At 40.0% G+C, this 12,911-nt stretch overlaps 1 long non-coding RNA gene and 1 pseudogene across 1 annotated transcript in view; one reads left to right on the forward strand and one right to left on the reverse strand.

Annotated features, from left to right (window-relative positions):
* Nucleotides 1-310: 310 nt before the first annotated feature.
* Nucleotides 311-427, reverse strand: Gm25724 (annotated as a pseudogene).
* Nucleotides 428-10,510: 10,083 nt separating this feature from the next.
* D130009I18Rik (RIKEN cDNA D130009I18 gene) overlaps nucleotides 10,511-12,911 on the forward strand; it is a 327,640-nt gene continuing 325,239 nt past the window's right edge. The window contains exon 1 of the long non-coding RNA NR_015593.3: nucleotides 10,511-10,765. This is a non-coding gene — a long non-coding RNA (RIKEN cDNA D130009I18 gene). The remainder of the gene's footprint in view (nucleotides 10,766-12,911) is intronic.

Below are 12,911 nucleotides of genomic sequence, written 5' to 3' on the forward strand. Positions count from 1 at the left end.
TTCAGCTTGAGATATCATTAGTAAAGGTGCTTGTGCATTCACAAACTGTTGTTTGCGAAAATGTAAATTACTGTTTCTCTAGAAACACCTGCCTGACTTCAGACTGGTGCGGATTTCAGGCTAGCTTCCTATTAGGACCCCATGACACCAGACTAGTAATCATTTCACGTTCCTCCTCATCCCAGCCCACTCAAGACCTGTGGTCTCAAGCAGGGCTCTTCTAGTCTCCACCGTACTCCCTGCCCAAGGAGCCCATCTGGGCATGAGTGGCACTGGACTGGTGGTTGTCTCAAGCTCACTTTTTTCATGGAGTATTAGGCTTTCAGATGGTCACAACACTGAGCATAGACATAGCCTCTCTCCTCTCTGCCACCTACTGATGCACATGTGACACAACACTCACACATGCAATGTCTCTAGGTGAAGGAACATACTAAATATATATTTAAATTAATATATATTAATTAAATTTGTTGTTTGATAAACACACACATATATATTATAATCCATATACATATGTATATTAATGCATTCTACTTACTAACACCTCTATACTCTCTTACTCTCTTATATCCTTTTACCCACTTCAACCCTTCTTGTGTGCAGGTATTGTTTTGTGACTACTGAGTTTAATCAATGCCATCTGTGTGAGCACGGATTTGAAACTATCCATTGAAGCTTGGTGGGTCTTCCCTTTCTTTTTGTTTTAACTTAAAAAAATGACAAGAACACTATTAAATGTTATATCTTATGTAAGTAAGTATCCTGTGTTGTTTGAAGGATTTTGCAATTCCCGTGCCTAAGTTAATTAGCCTTCTCTGGTTCCTAAAAGCCTTTGGTTCTAATCTGGCCTTTGGGTTCTACTTTCTTTTGCTTCTACTACACCAGTAATCAATGTATTCAGTTTCGATCATGACTGCTGGCCTTTGCTTCGACTGCTCTGGATCCACAGGGGTCAAAAGAGCTGCTCTTATCTGTTTTGCCTCTAAAGTCCTGTTTGGATGTCTGGTGCATTTGCATGCTTAACAAACATTTCCAAGGAATTTTGGCATTTCTTTGTTGTGCCTCTTTCTCTGCGGCGTGAACCCTTGGATTGTGGAAGGCAGTATACCGGACATGGTCTCACACACAGTCTCCTCTAGTGCATGCAGCCATCCTGCAGAGTGAGTACTCATATCTTTGTTTTGCTAAGAAGGAAGCAGAAACACACAATTGAGATAACTGAGAGTTATGATCTGAGTAAACTCATCATAGGGTGTTCAGCTGTGGCTCTTCTGGTTGCTGTGTGATATTACCCAAAGTGAAAATGAGCTGGCTTCCCCCAAGATCCATGGTTGCTGTTCCCTTACTGTCTATCACCAAGACAAGATTATGTCACGTAGTGTTGCAGTTTTTTTAAACCTAGAGTTTATAAATGAAAGCTCAGCAATTAAGTTTTTCATGTGACGCTTCTGATAAAAGACTAGATAAAAGACACAGATAAGAGACTAAAGTCACGTAGGAGAAATAAGTCACATTAATTTATAAATTGGATGCAAAAAAATCTCTCTCATCATGAAAGTTTACAATATGACATAAATAAAAGATACCCTCTAAATCACTGTAACTCTAAACATCGATGAATCATCTCATACTATGGTAGAATTCATTCTTCAATCCAACCGGCAGCTCGTGCTTCTGGCCCAGAGCCACTTCAAAATTTGTGATGACCATGGCTAGAGTTTTATTTTGCTCCATTCTGTCCTAGATACATTCTAAAAGGCATTTATTTATTTATTAATTTCTTCTTTCTCATCTTACAATTAAAGTCTTAAAAATATGATGGAATCTATCACAAACCTATGTAATCTCAGAGTGCTAGTGGGAAAGATAGATATATAAAGAGATCAAAATTAAGTAAAGGCATACTTGCAAACAAAGTTATAAAAGGACAGTAATGAAGGCTCCAATCTTAAATGCACTCCCTTCTTCTTTCTTGTAGCCATCAGGAACTCTCAGAAGGTCAAGAGCTGAGTAGAAACATTTTGTGTCTACATACCTGAGAGAGTGTGGCAGAAAAATCTGTCAAGATTTCAACACACCCTCTGTTGTTGTGTGTCTTGCCTGCTTTGACACCCATTTGTGGGTCCATGGTTAAGTTTTAGAATGTAGCTAGGAATTACTCCGGTCTAAGTGTATCTCTCACATATTGTCACAGAAGCATCTCTTTATAACAGAGCATTGCAAAAAACAACAACAGATCAAAATGCAGATATCACTAGATCATGGGAACTCAGACCCAACAGGATACATCTGCAATACCATGCCTGCACCTAAGGCTCTGAGAACATTGTGGAAGAGGGAGTGGAAAGATTGTAGAGACAAAAGACCAGGATGTTTGCTGTTTGATTGTGTCCAAGAAATGACAGGGAAGCTACATACTCATGGTATCTCTACAACATTATTACCCAAATAATATGTAAATAATGATATCAATAGACATGCTAGTGTGGAAAAGGAAGCTCTCACTGGGTCCACCCTTCAGCCCCCACCACTAACAAAACATTATGAACAACTAATGACTGCTGAGAGAGGGGGATTAGCCTTCTCTAGGGATATGCCTTCTAATTGGTTATTAAGTACAAAGTGGTTGCCCTGAAATCACATGCACATAAGCCACACTATATGTACCCAACAAGCTGTATTTATATATTTATGCATATATATGCAATAATAATAATAATAATAACAATAATAATAGAAAAAGATGCAATTAATTAATTGCGAGGGATTGGGGATCAAGTTCAAGGAAGGGGTTGAAAGAAGAAAGAAAGGGTGGAAGTGATGTAATAATATTTTAATAAATTATCTCTACCTATGTATGGGTTAATACAGTCTTTTATTCATGGTTGACAGTGCCCACGTTAATTTGAATGTTTCTCTCACATCTTGTACAACCATTGGCTCAGAGAATAAGCTTCCTCCCTAGCATAGAGGTACAAGCCCTAATTAGCTAAGACTGACAAGGCCTTTCCGTTGATTGGTTGAGCCTCTAACATATGATTCGGTTCTGGCCAATGAAATATAACAGGAAACATGTCTGAGATAAAATTTTCTTTATTGATAAAGAGATTTTCCTTTTTTTTTGTTTTTCCTGTGAAGACGTGCTCTATAGTGATTAGCTGTGGATTCTTGGACTTGCACTAGACAAATAGTGAATATGCAGTGAAACCTGGGGGAAGAGCTCCAAATGCTGAGGATGACAGAAGATATGAGCAGAAATCTTGATCTTGGCTGATGATGCAGAGCTACTGGGTTAGCATCTCGGCAAGCATGTTTTGGTCATCATTAAAGCCCATTCAACTGGATAGTTTAGTTCTTATTATCTAAATGTCTTAACAAAAAAGAAGAGCTAACATTTCTGTATCTCTTGGGGAAACAAAACATATAAAATTTGAACTGGTGCTTAAAACCAATTCAAGACGAGACCTTGAGGGGACATAAATCGAGCTCATCGCTAGCAAGAGCTAGCCATGACTAGACAATGGCATTGTAGGGAGACATTTTGTTTTCTGGTCTGCTGGAAATATAAGGCCTAAAAAGCCAATAAAAGACCTTACATTTTATAATTGTTGTTATTAATGCTTTTGATGTTACTTTGATATGTTACCACAGAGTTTAGGCTTTGTTCTATAAGCAAATGGGGTCAGAGGAATCTTAATGGTGAACACTGAAGAAATATGTATATTCTAGCCAACCATATTTGGTGGCAGACTAACACGTGATGAAAGAAACCGATAGTATAAAGACTGGAGTCGGAGAGATCAAGACCATGTTTCTGCCTTGTTATATTTACAGTGGTAAAAAGTCTTCATACAGAGTTAAGGGAATACAGTTGGGCTAAGTCGTTGACTAAGTTAGGCACTGCCAGTGCTGTGAACAATCTGCCCCATTCTTACTCTTCATACCAATGGCTCTGTTTCTGCCTGGGTTGGCTTTACCCACATCCAACTCCCTGACTGTGTTAAATTTCCATCATTTTCAGAAAATTGTTCCAAAAAAAAAAAAAAAAACCCAACACCTATTTTTCCCACAGCTCCCAACTATATAGCCCTGAGATTAATTTTGGTGGCTTGAGTACAGTTTGTGTCTCCATTCTCAAACTGATTACTGTGACCAGAGAAATAGAGCATTCCAAGTGATCAAGCTGAGTCACAAACCTACACCTGGACGCAGGACGACGACTCAGTGAATGACTTAGACTGAGACAAGGAGGACCTCTGCTATCTACAACAGACCTGATCAGGAGCTAACACCCTGTGAAGAGACGAAAGCTGGGACATGCTACCAGGAAATGAACAGGAGGCTCACTTGTAACTTGAAGGGTGATATGTATTGTTAATGTGACAGATAATGAAACAGATGGTTAATAAGAAAAAGTATTTTGCCTGTAGCCCTCTCTGCTGTACATGTCTCATCCATAGTCCACACGTGATCTATGTGACTGACACAAGTGCATGATCCCAAACCTAGGCTACAATATCTCACAGTGATGTCATAAAGGAAGAAGATGGAAACCAACTTTCTAGACTGTTTCCTTCAGCTGCCTAGATTCATTGGTTGGAGTTTTCTCCTCACTGTGACAACATATCTGATATGTCACTGCTTGATGCTCTTTCGCACACTAAGACTCCTGGGTCTGCAAGTTGTTTGTCCCTTCATCTTCATCTTCACCCTTCAGACGGGGGTCTCAATTGTGTATCTTTGGCTAGCCTGGAACTCAGTAGGTAGATCAGGTTGGCCTTGAACTTGTGCCTGCCAGCCTGATCTGCCTGCCTCTGCCTCCAAGTGCTGTGACCAAAGGTGTGCATCGCTACACCCAGCTCCATTTTCGCGTCTTGTCAATGAACTGTATTTTCTCCGGGCTGGGGGCATAAGCAGTTGAGAGTGCATACTAGTCTTTCAAAGAACCCGAGTTTGGTTCCTGGCACCCACAGTAGCTTGCATCTACCTATTTATCTATCCACCTATCTATCCCTCCGGGGGAGCCACCATTTATCATTTCCTGGTTCCCACAGGCATCTCGTGTATGTGCAAAAACACACAGGCATATAAACTAAATCTTAAAAAAAAAATCTAGAATTTTTATGCCTTTTTGATGGGGAAACCCAAAACTACATCCTTGTTATCCACGCCAGCCTCACCCTGGACAAGTTCTACTCCCACAGAAAAACCAAGGCTGTGGCCTGCTTGACTCCCTGGAACTGTGCTCCGCTACCCAGATCCACTGCGAGGCTCCTGGCTTCCCAAGATGCTCAGGCTTCCTTGAGAACACCGAGAACCTCCCCCTCGTCACACTCCAAAAGAGTTGCTTGTATCCCTTCGTCCCTTACCTTTTACTCTCTGACATTCCTGGAAAAGCATTTCGTGGTGCCGTAATAGCGAGCCTATCATCTACCTCTGAGCAATGAACTCAGTGTGCACATGGAAGGTTGTGTAGGCAGTTACTCACGACTGAAGCTCGGTCCTTCATAACTGGTTTATTCAGTTGAAGATCGCCTACTCTTTTATGAGAGGCCAGGGAGCAGAGGAGATGTGCTTGTCTGAGGCCAGCATTTATATAGAGAGCAGTCACAAATGGTCGGTCACAAGGCGGGCTCCGTGTCATCAAGGAAAGAGTTAATATATTCAATTTCAAGTTAAGAAGAGAGTTTAGAAATCGACAAACAAAACACTCAAAAAACAGCTTCCAAAGAATGTCTCTCAGGAAATAAAGGAAATGATAAAACTGAAACAATTGTTTCAACATGCTGCTAGAAAAATCCACTTCTGCAGGATTTGTATGGATTAAATACAAATTGTAGTTAGTACTGAATTTTGTTGACGGGCTCTCTATCCCTTCCGGTGCAGCGCACTGCACTCCAGACCTCTAGCGGCCCCTGTCTATTATCTTCTCATGTAGCCTCTGCTAGCATCTCTGGCAAGGTAGTGTAGCTTTTTTTTTTTTTTTTTTTTTTTTTTGTGAGGTAATGCCTAGGCTTTCATGCCCTTGTGCTCTCTCCTCTTTTCTTTTTCCTGTGGAAGACTTTGCATAGCTTGTGCATGGTGTTTATTTAGTATCAGCTGAAAGTGAATTTTTCTATTTATCACACATACTGCTTATCTTCAACTTCCTTTTTTATTATTGAATTTATTTATTTATCCCAGAATCAGGCCTCCTCTCCTTATGAATGAAAGAATTACAAAAGCGTGTTAACTTTTCAAAACATCCTATGCAAGCCACAATGCATGTTTCCACTCCTTAATTCCTTAATTAGCCTTATTTAAATTTTCTTAAACTGTAGCCAGGTATAATTGCAGTGATACCTTAGATATGGAATCGTATAGACAAGGTCATTTCACTTTTATCTATTATTTCAATAGATTTATTGAGCAAACATTATATTCTATACTCTTCCTGTGTCCTAATGTTGGCTTTCTCCTGATTGTCATCTATTGAAATTGCTTGACAGTTTGTATGGAAGCATCAAGAATGCATATTTTTATATATTTGCCTTTTAGTATTTTCCAGCGTGTAAAAGATATAAACTTTAAATATGCAGCTTAAAAGGACTAAAACTTGACATATTTATATGGCATATAACCCAGTCACTGAATCTGGTTTTCTTTCAGTTTTTTTTTTAATTTAATTTAATTTTTATTCCATCCCCCACCCCCCATCCACCCTCCCTCTGCTCCACATCTCACACCTCCTCCTCATCCCACCCCGTATCCACGTGGATTTCCCCACCCCTACCCCACCTGACCTCTAAACTCCCTGGGGCCTCCAGTCTCTTGAGAGTTAGGTGCATTATCTCTTAATGAACACAGACCTGGAAATCCTCAATTATATGTGTGTTGGGGGCCTCATATCAGCTGGTGTATGCTGTCTGTTTGGTGGTCCCATGTTTGAGAGATCTCCGGGGTCCAGATTAATTGAGACTGCTGGTCCTTCTACAGGATCACCCTTCTCCTTCTCCTTCTCTTTCAACCTTCCCTAATTCAACAACGGGGGTCAGCTGCTTCTGTTCATTGGTTGGGTGCAAATATCTGCATCTGACTCTTTCAGCTGCTTGTTGGGTCTTTCGGAGGGCAGTCATGATAGATCCCTTTTTGTGAATGCTCCATAGCCTCCATAATTGTGTCAGGCCTTGGGACCTCCCCTTGAGCTGGATCCCACTTTGGGCTTGTTGCTGGGCCTTCTTTTCCTCAGGCTCCTCTCCATTTCCATCCCTGTAGTTCTTTCAGACAGGAACAGTTATGGGCCAGAGATGTGACTGTGGGATGGCAACCCCATCCCTCACTTGATGCCCTGTCTTCCTGCTGGGGTTGGGCTCTACAAGTTCCCTCTCCCTAATTTTGGGCATTTCATCCAAGGTCCCCTCCCTTTGAGTCCTGGGAGTCTCTCACCTTGCAGGTCTCTGGTGCATTCTGGGGAATCCACCCAACCTCCTATTTCCTGAGGTTGCACGATTATGTTCTTTCTGCTGGCCCTCAGGGCTTCAGTCCTTTCCCTTCACCCAATACCAGATCAGGTTCACCTCTCCCCCAACAGTCCCCCCCAACCCCGGTTTTTCTTAATTCCAGCAATCTTCCCATGTACATGTTAAATAGAAGAAAGTTTAAAAATAGTCCATAAATAGTTATAGCAAATAATTAAGAACATTACTCCAATACGGTGAAAGGATTTGTACCCTGTTTTTCCAAGACTAGATGATAGCTGAGTCAGGTAAGCAGAGCTGTGGCTGCCTCCTTCTTCCTCTCCAGTTCTGTCCGGGAAGCAAGCACGGAGACCACAGACAACGTGAAAGAACTAGCAGTTCTATTTCACCAGATGAAGGGAAGGCGAGTGACATATTCACCGACAGACTGCAAAAAACAACTGAACTTGAACACCAGTTCCGTTGATAAAGTCGTGGAAGAGTGATGGGGAAACCTTCAGAGGTACTATAAAACCCAAATAGAAAATGATTATTGGTCACTGAACATGGAAGCTGTGCAGCATTATAACCAAAGTCTGAAGGAAAGAGCACAGTCCCAATGATTGGGGGCACCAATAGGGCTAAGAGAGGTAAGCAGGCCCAAATCAAAATGGCCTTGCTTGCTGTCTTACGAGGCAGTGGTTAAGGAATGATGGTGACTTGAGTGAAAAAGACAATGGGGTGGAGTAGGAGGAGAGAAACAAATAGTTTGCGCTGGAGCAGAATGGTTTTCCACAAAGAAAAAAGAAAAAAAACAAAACAAAACAGGTCAGGTGACCGGAATGGAGTTCTAGTCTCAGGAATGGAGAAAAGCAGGTAGATCGCAGAGATGTTTAGCAAGTTAGAGCATCACACTTGAAGGAGGGATAGAAGCCTGGAGGTGGGGGCGGGGTAGCTCTAGCGCTGTGTCTAGATCAATGCCTTGACACTTCTGTGGAAAACTAAGCGCTGGTCTCAGAGATAGGGCAACAAGAGTACATGCTCGGGAAGAGAGGGGATGGACAATCTGGGACACTAGGAATGAAGAACTTCCATGTGGAAATGGCTCGGAACTGTGCATGAGAATCGGGCCCTCATGAGGAGAGATTTAGCCTTGTTATAAATATGCAAAGGAATTGGAAACAGAACTTTTAAGGCGTAAGCGATGAACCCCCTCACACACATGTCTCTGCCTTTGAACTGCTCTATTGAACTGCACAGAAAGATCTGACAATTCTAGCTTCTGTCCCCGGAATTCAGTTGGTTCTGCATTGCCCTGGAACATTGACATATTTAATCTACAAACTGTCTCATATATATGTTGACATGAAATGTATAAAAAAATGTGTGAGACAAGAGGAACTTGACCTGTAATGCTTAAATTTAACTGTGGCTTAATAGTCTTTTAAATAAGCAATAAGTCGGTGTAGTGTGGATAGTTTGTGTCTTAAGGAAATGTCACTTTTTAAGGGATTTTGGACCTCTCAAAAACATTTTTTTTTAAAGATTAGAAATAAGCTACGGTGGCTAGAACCAATGTAAATGAGTTCTCACAAAAGAATTTGATTAAATTAATACAATCATTTAATGTTTTTCTAAGCACACACGCTGCCAATATGTTAAATCTTTGCCTGTTAACTTATTAAACTATCGTTTTATGAATCTTCTGCAGCACTGTATACAAATTGAATGTTTTGCCAATATCAATCCCCTACTGGTGGTTCTAACAAAGAGTTCTCATTCTGGGACAGGTCTTTTTTCCTCGGGGAAGTAAATAGAGTCAGTGATTTACTGATAAACCCACCTAGTGTATGCATCATCTCTGGCCCATAGATCAATGTCAGGGGCAACAGCCTGCTTTCCTAACTGATTTTGCTGTGTCTTCTCAGAGACGATTTTGTTTAGTAATCAGATCAAAGTGCCAGCGTGCATCCTGCTTAGCGCCATACGAATTGTTTTCATCTTTAATAGCGCAATTAGTTCCGAGACATTTTTAAGGAATGTTTTCCCATGCTGAAATTTTACCCCACCATATCGATCTACTTATACAAAAATGCAAGTGGGTGGATCACTCCTGTGCACTTGAGCTGGGATCATTTGCTACATGTTGTATTCTAAATTGAAACGTTATTATTGTTACCAATTAGAAGAATTTCTTACTGTTGTGGCTCTTCCTAACTTACCAGTTTTTAATTTGATGTTAATTACCTGGACAGTTTGGGAGACTAGGCAGCATCTCCGTTTTCTGTTATAAATGGCATTAAACGTTCGTTCAACACCCTTGAAAATGGATAGCAAAACTAATGAGTGATAGCTTCGTGGAAATTTACACAGGAGTGAATAGAAAACTCTAAAGGAAAAGGGCTCCTTTGATAATGAGTGACAGCTAATGACAGAACTTTCCCTCTTGATTTCTAAAAAGGAGGTTTTCCTGAGTTCGGTTTCATGTCTTTGTAAGTTGATCCAGGGAAGGACTTTGGAAGACAATTGGAAGGACACAGGATTTTTTTTTTAAATAAAACATTAAGACAAAGAAAAAATTTTTCCTTTAAATGAGATTTTAAAAACGAGCTATTGATTTTCTCTCCTGCATTTTCAAAGCAGGCGTTTTGGCAGCCCCCGTTGCAGACTGTGCCTCTGTAGGAGCGTGTTGTGCTATGTACATAATCTGCGGAAGGAATTCTACTTGCAGAGTATTTTTTCTTCAAAGGCTTTGCATTTCTGCATAAAAAGCTTATTAATTATTTGTAGCTGCTTGTCATCGTGTTCTGATAATAGAAGGCTGGTCAAGGATAATAATTACCACTTCACCTTTTTGGATCATATATACTCACTATTCCTACTGCAATATGACCCAAAGCATCTCTCTTCTCCCTGTACACAGGACCAAAAGTGCAGGCACATCATTTATTGATAAGACAAAAAGAATGTAATGAAATTATCAATGTTCTTGAATTAATTATGAACATGATTAAGAAAGCTAAAATCTCAGGAGCCAGGATCTCATTACCCATTCAGTCTTAGGGATTGCTTTCATTCAGCTAGGCAAAAAGGCTTTGAGCAGCCCTACAATCGCCTTCCTCTCATTTATTTGTGCTAGAATTAAGGTTTATTTGTTTTCTGTTTTCTTCGTCTTCAGATTGTTTCTCTGTCTTCATCCATTTCGCAAACCCTTTCCTCTGTATCTCAGAAGGAAGGACCTCCAGGGCCTACATGTCTGCAGCCCGCACAGCCTCCTTTGAATGCATGTCTCTCCGTCTAACTGGAGCTTCTGAATATCTCTCAAGGTAAGTCAAGAATGTAGCCAGAAAGTTCTTTCAGATTTATGTGTGCAGCTATACAACAGTTTGGTCTGAAACCCATTCAGCCAGCAGTCTTAATGACATCATTATTACGCTGTCTGGACGGGGCTAGATTTTCCTCGGAGCCTCAGTGTGTTATTAGGAACCTTCCTTTCTGTGCGAATGGCACTCGCTGAGGGTGGGGAGGTGATTTAGAGCTAGAGGGGAAATAGATTTTTGTTCAACCTGGTTTGCAAGAATAATAGAAAAAAAAAAAGCAAAGAGCAACCCCCTTTAACTTTATTTTCAGGGACATATATCCTGTGAGCTCTGAAATTCCTAACTTCTCATCCTTGATAAGAAAATTGAGAATGATGCCAGAATATTATACACTTGTTTTTGTTTTTTTTAAATGTCCAAGTGTTCTATTTTAGATGAAAAGATCTGGATATATTTTTTTTGGTTGTATTATTCAGAGCAGAAGACTGGTATTTGTTTGAAAATATCTTGAATTGTCCTAATAGCACTTAACTAAGCTGAGTTTTTCTTCTTTCTCCCTCTTAAAAAAACAAAAAACATGCTTTTGATTTTTTTTTTCTTGAAGAAAGCAGTGTTAGTTTGGGGACAAACTTAGCTGGGATTTGATGACAGGTCATTTGTAAGAAGGGTTATTGGCAAAACCTGTAAAATGCTGTCAGCATGCATTTTAAAGTCTCACAGAGTGATTACAGAGATCACACACTTGCATCTTATTTTTCCTTAAATATGATTACGGGGCTCACGTTCTTCTGGAAGAGAATCACATATTGCAAAAATAGAATAAAAGAACTGTAGCTTTAGGCAACTGAATAAATGCTGTATCCATCAATTCTGGTTTTCTTTAAAGTGGTGATTTGATATGGCTGTTACAACATCTCAATTTAAATGAATAAGTTCATTGAAAAACTAAAGCATTTTAGAGCAATAAGTGACAAACTGACTTGATCATAGCACATAAAACAAAAATGTCCACCTCTCAAAGCTTAAGATCTACTCTAACATTTGTTTGTTAAAAGGTTTGTTAGCATGTAACAAATGTATTGAGATAACAAAGGGGAAGGCTGCTCCACTCTTCCTGCAAAGTGCAGCCTTGTGATCATAATATTTAGACAATTATGTAGGACACATTAAAATGTTCTTTTCTTTTATAGAAAATATCTAGGACATTGAAATATATTGCCTGAATATTACATTGTTTATGTAGACAATATGTTTTAATATGGGGACATATAAGAGACTTTGTTCTTCTATAGCTCCTGATGCCTTCTTTTGAATTTTATTAATTTAATAAGCAAGCACTTGTTATAATTAGTTAACTTTAATTGCTAGGCATCTTCAGTTTCATTCTCAGATTAACTAAATTGATAGAAATAGGCAATTTCACTTGAAAGTGATGCAAGAAGATGTCAAATTTTCTTTTTAGGCTTCAAACAAGAAAAGCAATAAAAATAATTTTCTAATTCTGTGAGCCTGGATGCCAGGGGAAAAAGCATGTTTCAGTAGAAGCTCCATGTACTTCATCCCATTCTGAGAAAATGGAACTCCGAATCTCTTCGGATAATTTTTTTCCATATCTTATCACAAAGGAAAAATGAATCATAAAATATCCTGCATGCCACTTCTACATGAAAGGGGAGATCAGGAGTCCCATGCTTTCTGCACCCATCACTGTGGCTCTCTGGGTGGCTGCCTGTGCCTCAGCAGTTGGCCACAATCAGGCGAACCAGTTTGGAAGCTGAAAGAGACACAGTGGAGGGTGAGGGGAGGAGGAGGAGGAGGAGGAGGAAGAGGAGGAGGAGGAGGAGGAGGAGGAGGAGGAGGAGGAGGAGGAGGAGGAGATCTTGTTTGGAAGGAAAGTTGAGACAGAGCACTTGTTTCATTTGTTACTGTCTATCAATACATTTCCAGATATACTTAAAAAAAAAGAAAAGAAAAGAAAAGAAAAGAAAAGAAAAGAAGAGAAAAGAAAAGATTATCAGTGCTAGCCTGGGCTAGAAGCAGCTAGTTCATAGAACTGTCAATAAACTTTTGAAAAAGCCTCATTGGTGTAGTCTTTAAATGCTCAGCGTAGAAAATCAAAAAGCAGGTTTCCATTCACTAAAGTTAACTGCCA

This window comes from Mus musculus, chromosome 14 (genome assembly GCF_000001635.26).
Source record: "Mus musculus strain C57BL/6J chromosome 14, GRCm38.p6 C57BL/6J".
In the NCBI taxonomy this organism is placed as follows: Eukaryota; Metazoa; Chordata; class Mammalia; order Rodentia; family Muridae; genus Mus; species Mus musculus.